Source organism: Danio rerio, chromosome 4 (genome assembly GCF_052040795.2).
Source record: "Danio rerio strain M-AB ecotype USA chromosome 4, GRCz13ab, whole genome shotgun sequence".
NCBI lineage: Eukaryota > Metazoa > Chordata > Actinopteri > Cypriniformes > Danionidae > Danio > Danio rerio.
In genome coordinates, this window is record NC_141024.2 from 48,215,307 (window position 1) to 48,227,505 (window position 12,199).

Below are 12,199 nucleotides of genomic sequence, written 5' to 3' on the forward strand. Positions count from 1 at the left end.
CACACAAGCGACAAGGATGGGATTCGAACCCACGCGTGCAGAGCACAATGGATTAGCAGTCCAACGCCTTAACCACTCGGCCACCTCGTCACATATTTGTATGTGTATGTTTCTGCAACTATTTTTCGGTAAGATGACTTTCAGTTTTGCCATATGAATGACAAGAATGGGATTCGATGGACTCAGCCACCTCATCATGTATGTACTCACTTTCCTGATGTGGGCTGAGAGCACCAGCCTCTTTCAAACATCAGAACATATGAGAAACGAGGATGGGATTCAAACCCACGCATGCAGAGCGCAATGGATTAGCAGTCCATCACCTTAACCACTCGGCCAACTTGTCATGCATAATCCACTTTCCTGATGGGGACTGGACTATGGCATTTATGTATGTATTTGCAGGTAATTTCAGTAAAGATGACATTAAATTTTGCAACAACATCCTTCAAAACAACTTCCACGGAAGCACCAGGCTCTCTCAAATGCCAGATCATATGAGCGACGAGGACGGGATTCAAACCCACACGTGCAGAGCACAATGGATAAGCAGTCCATTGGCTTAAAGGGTCACGAAACACCAAAACACATTTTTTGAGCTGTTGACAGTCGTATATGTGTCCCACACTGCTAAAAACACTATTAGGACACCTATATTTCACTAAAAAGTGTAAATTGGTTGTTTTTGCGTTATTTCAAGCAAATTCGTACTTCCTGTTTGAAACTAATTTTTGAAGCTGCGTCACGGCCATGACATAATAGCGTTGTATTCCAGCGTGCAGACTGGGCGTCTGTGCCAGAGTGTGTCTTATTACGTCTTACAGTGTGATGCATTAATGCATGAGTAAGGCTTGGTTCAAACCAATCAGCGCGCTCTATTGTGCAACTTCATTAATATTCATTACTATCACCGTGTTTACACGACAAAGACGCCACGTTGTGTTGGCAAAACAAGCGTGAAGTGTTGCTTTTATAGTTTGCTGCAGTTAAGTTTCGTTTTCATTTTCTCTCTGTGAGAGCTCAGAGTCACGTGTGGATTAACAGTGTACGCGACGCTCGACAACAATAACTTACGTGTCTAAGGAGGATTATTGTTTACCTGAGAGCTGTTCTCATCTGCAAACGCTGAGATCCGGATTCGCTTGTAGTATTCTCTTCATAAAGACGCGGCTCTAGTAGTTGCTGGTGATTGTCCTGTCTCTACAGATTTGGTAAGTGAGCGACCAGTGCTCTTTGTTTATTCAGTTTGTTCGTATCTAACAAACTATTGCACCGAGTGTAAACATGTTTGCACCACAACCAAACTTTAACCTCGTGTAGGGTTTTTACCGCATTTAGTGACCGGAATAACACACGCGGCTTTCTGACGCTACCTGCCGTGTGCATCTAAGTTTCCGCGAAATGCGGAGGGTTTTTTTTCTCTCTCATTCGCCGTGCGGTATCAAACATTGCATGAAAAATACACGCTAAGAGCAGTTCCTCGATTCAAATATCTCGTTTGTCGCGAAGGGCATGAATGAATTCCCTGAATGAAAGAGCCAAACTGCAGTTAAAGTCCAACATTTAATAATTTGGCAAATAATTCGACTACAGATGTCCATGTAGGTTAAACATCATCACTTTCTACTGTGTGTGTGAATTTTGACTCTGAAACTCGCGCGTGCCCAAATAGACACTCCCACACCATCCCACTTTTCTTCCTCCGACACTCCCCCCTAAACAGAGCTGGACACGCCCACTTTTCTGACTTTTTCCAAAGTAGAGGTGTGAAAACACCCTGCTGAAACGAGGGGGTTTCATGGCCCTTTAACCGCTCAGCCATCTCGTCACACATTTGCCTTTTTCTCTGGTGGAGGTCGATTTGTGGCACATATTTAGACGATTCAAGTAAAAGAACTTCCAAAGAAGCACCAGGCTCTCTCAAATGCCAGAGAATACAAGCGACAAGGATGGGATTTGAACCCACGTGTGCAGAGCACAATGGATTAGCAATCCATCGCCTTAACCACTCGGCCACCTCGTCAAGTATATTCCCCCTACTCTGGTGGAGGCACGACTGTGGCACATATTTGTATATGTATGTTTCTGGAACTATTTTTCGGTAAGATGACTTTCAGTTTTTCCATATGAACGACGGAGCATATGAACAGTAAGAAAGGGATTCAATGGACTCGGCCACCTCGTCATGTATGTACTTACTTTCCTGATGGGGGCTGGACTATGGCATTTCTGTATGTATTTGCTGCTATTTTCGGTAAAGATGACATAAAATTTTGCAACAACATCCTTCAAAACGATAAGAGGGTGCGAGTAAAACACCTTCCACGGAAGCACGCGTCAACAAAAAAGAAATGAAATGTTACATTTTATATTGTTGAAAAAGATATCAATATTAAAAATTGTCTATATTAAATGTGAAATATATTTATTTGTTTACATATAGTCAGTGAAACACTATTCAGTGTTTATTAAACTCATCTGGTCATTGTCTGTTTCTTTTAAAGTCTTTCAATTTAATATTAAGCCTTGAAGGGCAAAAACTTAATTCAATTCACAGGCCATATCATTCAATAAATACAATTCAGTAATTCATATAAAGCATAAAATGTCATAAATATTAACATATTAATTAGATAAAACTAACATCAGCACTGGAAAAAAATATTTAGCCCAGCTTTGTAAGCTCAATTTAAACAAGAAAAATATTCATCCTAAAACATGAAATAAATGTTATAGAAACCAAAATTTAACTTTCTCAAGTATCAACATATTGTTACAACACCAACTTATACATTTTTTGATTGCATTTCTTGAAAAGTAAAGCTTCAATGAATGATCTGGCAGATAGAACCTCATAATTCCAAGTGGAAAATGACTTGTGTTTTTTACTTCAATTCGCAAGTGCAAAGTAACTGACAAGACAGAGACCTTAAGGGTTCTCTAAATGCAAATGATCATTGTATGAAAGAGAAATGCTACACACATATTGTTTGATATATGGAATGCAAAAACTTTTAAGCTCAATATCTCAAAATCATTCAGAACGCAGATAGAACCTTATAATTCTAAAATGACAATTTGCCAAACCTATTTTACACAATCTAATTTCACTTAATAAACAGTTTTGTCTGAAAATGTAATCAAAATTCTCTAAAACTGGACTTTTCCAAGAAGCTCTCAAATTTTGCCATATTTCCTTCTTTTAGATATTGGGATATAATCTTTTTCAGTACTCTTCTGCTTTGGGTGTAACAAACATGTCTTTAGATAAGCAAGAATAAAACATTTTTAGTATACCATCTTTAAAAGCATATTGATTTTCTTTAAAGTTAATCACCCTTCCTTCATCGCTGTGCATTTCCAATTTATTCTCTATCTTTGACAAGAGTTATTGAAAATCAATTTACTAACTTGAAAAAAATAGACCAAAAGAATGGAAAGAAATTATAGAAAACAACAGAAAGACCTTCTGCAGTTGCTATTGATCTATTTAATGTCTCCTACATGACATGGAGTCCAAACTATTGTGTTGTACTGATGTCTACACCTACAACAACCAAAAACCCAACCTCACAGTAACCTGTTGTGTTTTAGCAACATCTACACCAACCACAAGCCTAAACCCCACGTCACGGTAAACTTTTGTGTACCCTAAAGGTCTGCACCGACCACAACCCTAAACCTTGCCTACTTAAAAAGCTTAGCCATGGAGCCTGGATGGCTGAGTCGGTAGAGCATCAGACTTTTAATCTGAGGGTCCAGGGTTCAAGTCCTAGTTTGGGCATATAAGTCTCTTTTTGTGGAGCCACAGCTTTTGCGGTTGAGCTATTGCTTGCTGAAAGTTTCATCTGGATGCACCACACCACACGTGTGCTAGCCATGAAGACATGGCAGTACATGTAGTTGTGGCCGAGTGGTTAAGGCGATGGACTCGAAATCCATTGGGGTCTCCCCACACAGGTTCGAGTCCTGCCGACTACGTGCTGGCAGTGTGCAGTATTTTAATTTGTGACCTTCCTTGATTGTTAACAACTCCATTGTTTCTTGTGAAAAGGGATGTGATGGTAGGCAAAAGCCACAAAAATAAATCGGCAGCCATGGTACCTAACTGCCCTGGAGGCCCTCCATTTTCAAAGACATTTGACAGAGAGTGAAGGTCCAGTGGTTGTCCCATAGCTTGCCGTGATCGTATAATGGTTAGTACTCTGCGTTGTGGCCGCAGCAACTCCAGTTTGAATCTGGGTCACAGCAGATTTTTCAAGGTTATATTGGCGTTGGACTCTGTGTTGCCATCCGTAATCTCCAGCCTCCTTTTAGTGCAGGCTGTGCTAATGGCACGTGCTGAATGTTTATGTTTCCTAAAGTGTGGAAGACTAGTGATACGTTATGAGCAACGGGACCTTTGATGCCAGCATGCTGTGTAGATAAGCACTGATCAAGTCACGCTTCTAAGGCATGGAAGGAATCTTTTCAATTGTTAAGTCTCCATTCATTGCCACAACAACAGTAACCCCTTCTGCAGTTGCTATTGATCCATTTATTGTCCCCTACAAGACATGGAGTAAAACTATTTTGTTTTATTGATGTCTACACCTACAACAACCATTAACCCAACCTCACAGTAACCTGTTGTGTTTAGCAACATCTACAACAACCACAAGCCTAAACCCCACGTCACAGAAAATTTTTGTGTACCGTAAAGGTCTGCGCCGACCACAACTCTAAACCTTGTCTACTCAAAAACAATGCCATGGAGCCCGGATGGCTCAGTCAGTAGCGCATCAAACTTTCAATCTAAGGGTACAGGGTTAAAGTCCCCGTTTGGACCCTTATAAGACCCTTTTTGTGGAGCCACAGCTTTTGCGGTTGAGCAATCGCTTGCCGAAAGTTTCATCTGGATGCACAACATGTGTACTAGCCATTAGGACATGGCAGTACATGTAGTCGTAGCTGAGTTGTTTAGGCGATGGAAATCTGTTGGGGACTCCCCACTTAAAGCAAGAAGCTTCTTCTCAACCATTTACCCCAGTATGCAGAAATTTTATAGGCTTGTTGTCTCAAGTTAAATGTCAGTACTTCCATGTCATACACCTCTTTAACAATATCATACCATTCGCCTACAGATGGAGGATCTTCCTTTAGCATTTTTTTTTTGTAATGTTCTTTTTGCTAGTTGTTAGTAGTGTGTTAAGAAGATACACATCATTTTATGGTATTTCTGCAGAGTAAATTCCCAGGTACATAGTTTTAAAATTACATACCAGATTCAATCTCATTATTGCATTTATCTCTTTATTTAAATCTTTTGTATAATATTACAGTCCCTAAATATGTGGACATGATCTGCCAATACAATTTCACATTTTCTCCAGCATTCACCATTTTTTGATCTCTACTTTGAAAGTATTTTATTTTAGGTGATATAAAAAAACCTGATAACATTTCTCCAAATAAATCCCCTCCATTAATCGGAATTAATTGTGATCATTTGTGTTTCCCAAAGAGTCAATCATTCCTCATTTGTTAGTATTAATTTGGCTACCCTTTCCCATTTATGTTTTGTATACATTATTGAGTGTTTCTTTGTTAATGTCAGACAGGAATAAATTCTTGATACTAGTTTTTTTATTAACCTTCTTTTTGTAAGCATCTATAAATACCTGCACTACTGTTGTTTTTATGTCTTCAGAATCTCTTATGCTTTTATTGAAGTAGTGTCTAACTTGAAGGTAACGGAAAAAGTCTTGTTTATCTAAGTTATATATATTGGAAAGTTGTTGAAAACTTTCTAGTTCATTATCAGTAGTGTTGAGACAGAAGGATGTTATGGCCTACAAACTCCATTGTTTAAATCTTAGATCTAGTTTTGCTGGTTTAAATTGAATATCACGTTCAACCCCTCTTAATATCTTAGCTTGTTTTTCACATTTAGGATTCTTTAATTCTTTGTACCAAATTTCTAAAGAGCTCTTTGTCAGGGAATTCAATTTATGCAATTCTGTATGTTAGAAGTTTCTATCTCCTAATAATTATTGGAGAGGTAAGTGGATTAGTAATTCTTCAAATTCTTTCCACTTTGCACAGTATTTGTCATTGCACCAACAAACTATGTGTCTAAGCTGTGCTGCCTTACAGCGAGACACTAGTTTTTTCCATTCATCAAATTGGCTTTTTGGTTTCTCCACTGGTAAAGCTTTAAAGAGAAAAAGTGGGCATGGTAATATATTCATCTTTATTATCTCTATTCGATTATATAGATCTAAAGATAGAAGGGGCCATCTGTTCAAATCCTTTATTATAGTTTCTGTAATGGGAAAGTCATTTATTTTTATAGATATCTGATAGGTCTGCAGAGATTTGAACTCCCAAGATATCTGATAGAAGGTATTTTCCATTTAAATGCATAATCCTTGTGTATTTTATCATCTGGGTTATAGTTGCATTAAAGAGTTTGTGTTTTAAGTAAATTTAATCTATATCCTGAATGTAATCCAAATTTGTCAAGAGAATGCATCACCTTAGGTGAACTAAATTCTGGGTATGTAAGAAACAGAAACACATCATCAGCATATAAACAAATTTTATATTTCTTATTTCTGCATAATCTCTGATTAGTTGTGCCAATGGTATAACAAATAATACAAATAAGGAAGGACTTAATGAGTACCCTTGTCGACATCCTCTAATATAATATGTTCTGAAAATATCCACAGTTATTTTAATTCTAGCTGTAGGAGTTTAATATAAAGATTTAAAAAATGTATAGTGTCATTCTCAAATCCAAATCATTGCAGAACTAAATATAAAAAATCCCAACTCATCGAATCGAAAGCTTCTTCTGCGTCTAGGCTACTTAGAAGAGTGCTAATCTTGTTTTGAGCTATATAATCTATTACGTGAAGGGCTCGCCATATATTATCATATGTTTGTCTTTGTTTTATAAAACCTGTTTGATAAGTATCTATTAGGTCTGAAAGAATGTCCTATAATCGTTTAGCTAATATAGATGCATAGGGCCCTATCATACACCCGGCGCAATGTGGCACAAGACGCAAAGCAATTGCTATTTGCTACTTTCACCTCGGCGCAAGGGTCATTTTGAAGCATTGCGCAAACTGTTTAAACAGCAAATGCATTTGCGCTCGTATGTGCTTGTATGGGCATTCTGGTCTAAAAAAGCAGGCGTGTTTTGGCGCGTTGTTATTTTGAGAAACTGTAAATAGTCTGTTCTTTAGACCAGAACAAAGTTGGTCTATTGTTTGGCGCAAAGTGCGCCTGGCTTACACACTACACACAAGATGCAGAGCAATACGCAAATATCATTACATATGAAAAAGATATAATATATTAAGAATATATATAATAAGGAAATATATATATATATATATATATATATATATATATATATATATATATATATATATATATATATATATATATATAGGATATAAATATAAATGAATAAATTATTACACACTCTCAGAAAAAAAGGTACAATGAGGGTACAATTTTGTTCCTAGAGGGAACAAAATATAAAATTGTACCTTTAAAGGTCCCATATTGGTCCTTAGGGTACAATTTTGTACCCAAATGGGCTATAAAGGTACAAATGTCCAGATTTAGGTTTGAAAGGTACATTTTTGTACCTTTTATAGCACATTTGGATACAAAATTGTACCGTAAAGGACCAATTTGGCACCTTTAAAGGTACAATTATATATTTTGTTTCCCTATAGGAACAAAATTGTACCCTCAGCTCATGATAAGATCAAGACACTATATAACACTAATTTAAATGTATTAATACTAAACATTAATACTAAAATACATAATTTAAAAATATAATAAATTAATAAATTGATTGAATTAAATATTTTAATAATTAATTTTTTTTCATGTATTTTAATTACATTTTTTCTCACAAATGTTAATAATTTAATTTATAATTGAATGTAATTTTAATCATTAAAAACGTAAATACTGCTCTTTGCTTATTGTTTAAGACCCTTTAGTTTATGGGATGTAGAATAAGAACCATGCAGAGTGACAGCATCTTCATACAGGTGGTGATGTTGCTGTCTCTTTAAGAATTTGGCTTGTTGAGACGTTATAGTAGTGTTTGTTACTGAGGCGGTCGGTAGAGTATGCTGGCTGTTTACACAGAACTTCGCACGCTTTTCAAAGAAAAGTCTATTTTGGAGTCCACACTTATCAGGTAAGAATGCATTAAAGATATATTTTCAGTCTCATTTTTACATGTGAAGCCGTGTTCTGTTGATTTTGTCTGACTCTCGGGTCTCGGCTATCCCCCGCTTTAAGTGCTCCGGGCTGGCCTGCAGGATGGAGTTTGCTAAGATGTCTGCAGCTTATTAAAGAAGTTAATACAATGTGATATCGAAGTCACCGAGGGACATAACGTTATAGACGGTGAGTACTATATGCTGTTAGTTTTCTCGGTGTAAAAGTTCCCTTTGTCGCCTACGTTACGTATTCGCGCCTTATATCTTACGTTACGTTACTGCTTTATTAATTAACGTTAGTGTTGCCACGGCGGAATATAATCGCAACCCAATTAGCAAAATACACTCGGGCCAGCTGCGGCGGCAGAAGCGCGACGCTGCCGTATCCGTGCACCGGAATCGGGCCGTGACCCGTGAGTAATGTGCGGTGTGGCCCGGAGCTCGCGCGACTAAAGTCTTCATATAACGTTACCTTGATATAAAACCTTTTGTTATTAATACTGGAAATTTGTAATTATCGATAATGTTTTATATTTTGAGGCCATTTTTCTAGCCACGGTTGACGGCTGAAATGTAATTTTAGACGGTTATATAAGTTAAGTTACACCGCCATTTTGTGAAGAAAAATCACAATTTTGTCACAGACAAAGTGACTGATTATGTAAACGTGGCTAGTTACAAACGTGGCGTGCGTAACGTTAAGTTTCATATCTTCGTTTCAGTGTCTAAGTTACATTAATGTTGAGGAGTGTTCACAAACTCTCATGTCCAGAATTGTTGGTGCTTTACTATCGTTTAACGTTATACTTATGTTAATGTAGAATTATTAACATACCATGTTGTATAAATCGACGTTTTAAGTTATACTTTGTTCTTTATTGTAATAATTTGTCTCATCTGTTCTGAAACTGGTACCTTGAGCTATTTTACCTATTTTATTAATATCTCAAAATAAGTAAATAGTTATTGCTTCATCTTATTGCTTTCCAGAAGTTTTTGAAGTTTCCAATTGTCTTTCAGGACAAGATTGAACAGCAGAATGCAGCCTAACAGCATCAGACCAATGAAGGCATGTCATAAGAAAGCATGGCTCAGTTACAAGATGTAAGTATGTCTCATTATCTATACCATGGTTTTAATGGCTTACATACTATTTTAAATTTGTAGGTTTTTACTTACAAACAACAATAAATGTACACCCACATGTTTAAAATTATTTTCTAGGTTTTCATCGAAAGATGCGAGATCAACTGAAGAATGCTATGGACCTGACTCTAAGGTACTCTTTCTAAACTTTCTCCACTTGATTAATATTATTAAATTCTAGCTTTGTATGGATTCCTTCATATTTGTTTGTATGCCACATCTTATGTTCCAGGAATTGATTTTACAGCAGCACTTCTCATGTTGACAGCCTTGTTAAGCGAGACACTTCAACATTTGGTTGTGCTCCGGTGCGTATGTTGTTTTCTGTTTAGTATATGCTGTGATAAATGCATTTTATAATGCTTGATATTCTTTATATTAGGATGACGCAGTGGGTAGTGCTGTCACCTTACGGCAAGAAGGTCGCTGGTTCGAGCCTCGGCTGGGTCAGTTGGCATTTGTGTGAGGAGTTTGCATATTCTTCCAGTGTTCGTGAGGGTTTCCTCCAAGTGCTCCGGTTTCCCCACAAGTATAAAGACATGCGCTATGGCTGAATTTGGTAAGCTTATTTGTCTGTAGTGTATAAATGTGTGTGTGAATAAGTGTGTCTGGGTGTTTCGTAATACTGGGTTGCAGCTAGAAGGGCATCTGCTGCATAAAACATGCTGGATAAGTTGGTGGTTCATTCCACTGTGGCAACCCCAGATTAATAAAGGGACTAAGCCAAAAAGAAGTTGAATGAATGAATGAAATTTATATTAGTCTTTTAATCTGTGATACTTTTTTTTTTTAATCAGTGAATATTAATTATTTCACTTTCTATGCATGTTGATTTTCTCTTCATCAGTGATAGAGTGACTGATATTAATGTAATTATTGCTTTGTCATTTACAGTGAACCATCTTCACCACATCCAACAGTTCAAGTACAGGAGGAGGCCACCGACTGGACAACTGTGTTAACAAGACGAGTCACGGCAGTCTTCAGAGTTGATGGGATTGCGATTGGCCGGGCTAATGGTGTGGACGAATATACATTTTTGACATATCCATCTTATTAGAAGAACACCCTGATGTTTCTGCAGTGGAATATTTTGAATGAACGGTGGACTGTGACAAGCCTCGATCTACTCCAGTTACCAGAGTGATCAACCTTGTTTTTTGTTTCTCTACATGCTCTTGGGATAATCACAATCATCAAGTTAATCCAGCACACTATCATTCATGCATAAAGCAAATTTTTAAATAACTTGTGGTCCTAATGACCATCAAAGAACATTTTCCAGATATGAGTGCTTTACATGTCATGTTTATCAAAAACATAAACACATATTGTGTTACAACAAATTACAACTCCACTTGAGGATGATGAGGAGTAATCTACTGATGTTGAGGAAGAGGCTACTGATGTATTTGGTTTTCTGCACTTTTGAAGCAATTTATAGAGAAAGTTTGCCTTCATTCTGAAATTCAGAGAAAATGTTGATGACAAATTATTTATTATGACCGAGTATTCTGACTAAAGACAAATACTTTGGACTTTGTAAAGTGCAGTACTTGATGTAGCCTGTGTAATGTGTTTATAAATCTTAAACAGTATTCTTGTGGTCTTTGTATTAAGTTAAGATTTAGTTTTTATTCTTATCTAAATTGTTCTTTTTACTGTTTTACATGTCTGCTTTATACTTGCTGTGTAATTTTATTTCTTAACACATTCAGTTGTGAGTTGTAATGAAATATTTCTACATTAGTAAATAAAAATGGACATCTGTGAACCAAAATATTTTATTTATTTATTTGTGCATGCAGTCACTAAAGGATCAAAATGCCTGGGTCAGTACCCTGAAAATACTATATAATATAAAAAGGTACATTTCTGTACCTTCAGTGTCTAGGGTACAAAATTGTCCCTTAAAGGGTACAAATGTGGAAGGTACAATTTTGTACCTTTAAATAGAGGTACAAATTTGTACCCTTAAGGGTACCACCCCAGTGACGGGCCATTTGTACCCTAAAAGGTACAATTTTGTACCTTTTTTTCTGAGAGTGCAAAACATTAATTTCTAGCCTACATGAATTTTAAAACCACAGCCTTCATACTTTCTTCATCTCGAGAGGCTTTTTCAGTTCATTTAATTTGCTTTTGTATAATGTTATTATTATTGGCAGTATTATTTATTATATCCATGTTTATATTTGTTTGATTAAAAACAAGCTTAGATTTGTCCACCTGTCAGGTTTTAGGTCGTATGGGGCACAGCAGGTGTATTTGGAAATAACTCAGTTTTTTGAACACACTTGATTATCAATGTTAAAATTATTCGTTTGCTGGAAATTAGAACTGAATTTAGAAATAGTTTTGAAACAAATGTTTGCGCTTAACAAACAAAATTAATTATTTATAGGCTAATTGATGTCTGAGCGTAAAGGTTTCCCTATCCACGAGAGCAAAAGCGAAAGTGAACTTACTTTACGTCATGTAAATAGCAAATGCGCTCATGACGTGACGCAACTGGCTCTTAAAGGTAATGGGAGATGAGTCGCTCATTGGTTTATTCTCAAAACACACCTATAACTCATTAAGAAAATAAAATCAACCCTTTTAGACCATGCGCCATGGCGCAAAACGGATTTTCCCGTCCTTAAATTAGCAAGTATGGACACGCCCTCAAATATTTTATTGAGTTCCACTTTAACTTCTTTGATATTATTAAAAATATCTGGATATTTACCAGATATTTTAGATTATTTATGCAATTCCATTTTTTTTCTTGATCACCACATTATAAGTTTACCTCGCATAACAGCTTTAGC

The 12,199-nt window shown here is 36.5% G+C and overlaps 2 protein-coding genes and 3 non-coding genes across 5 annotated transcripts in view; 1 reads left to right on the forward strand and 4 right to left on the reverse strand.

The window, feature by feature from the left end:
• The window catches only part of LOC141381647 (uncharacterized), a 751,802-nt gene that overhangs the window by 521,390 nt on the left and 218,213 nt on the right, over positions 1-12,199 (reverse strand). The window lies entirely within an intron of this gene.
• Positions 1-12,199, reverse strand: part of LOC108183687 (uncharacterized) — a 119,518-nt gene that overhangs the window by 97,620 nt on the left and 9,699 nt on the right. The window lies entirely within an intron of this gene.
• trnas-gcu (transfer RNA serine (anticodon GCU)) lies at positions 9-90 on the reverse strand. Its single transcript has one exon. It is a non-coding gene; the product is annotated as a tRNA-Ser (tRNA).
• trnas-gcu (transfer RNA serine (anticodon GCU)) lies at positions 1,942-2,023 on the reverse strand. The gene has a single exon. It is a non-coding gene; the product is annotated as a tRNA-Ser (tRNA).
• On the forward strand, positions 3,900-3,981 carry trnas-cga (transfer RNA serine (anticodon CGA)). The gene has a single exon. It is a non-coding gene; the product is annotated as a tRNA-Ser (tRNA).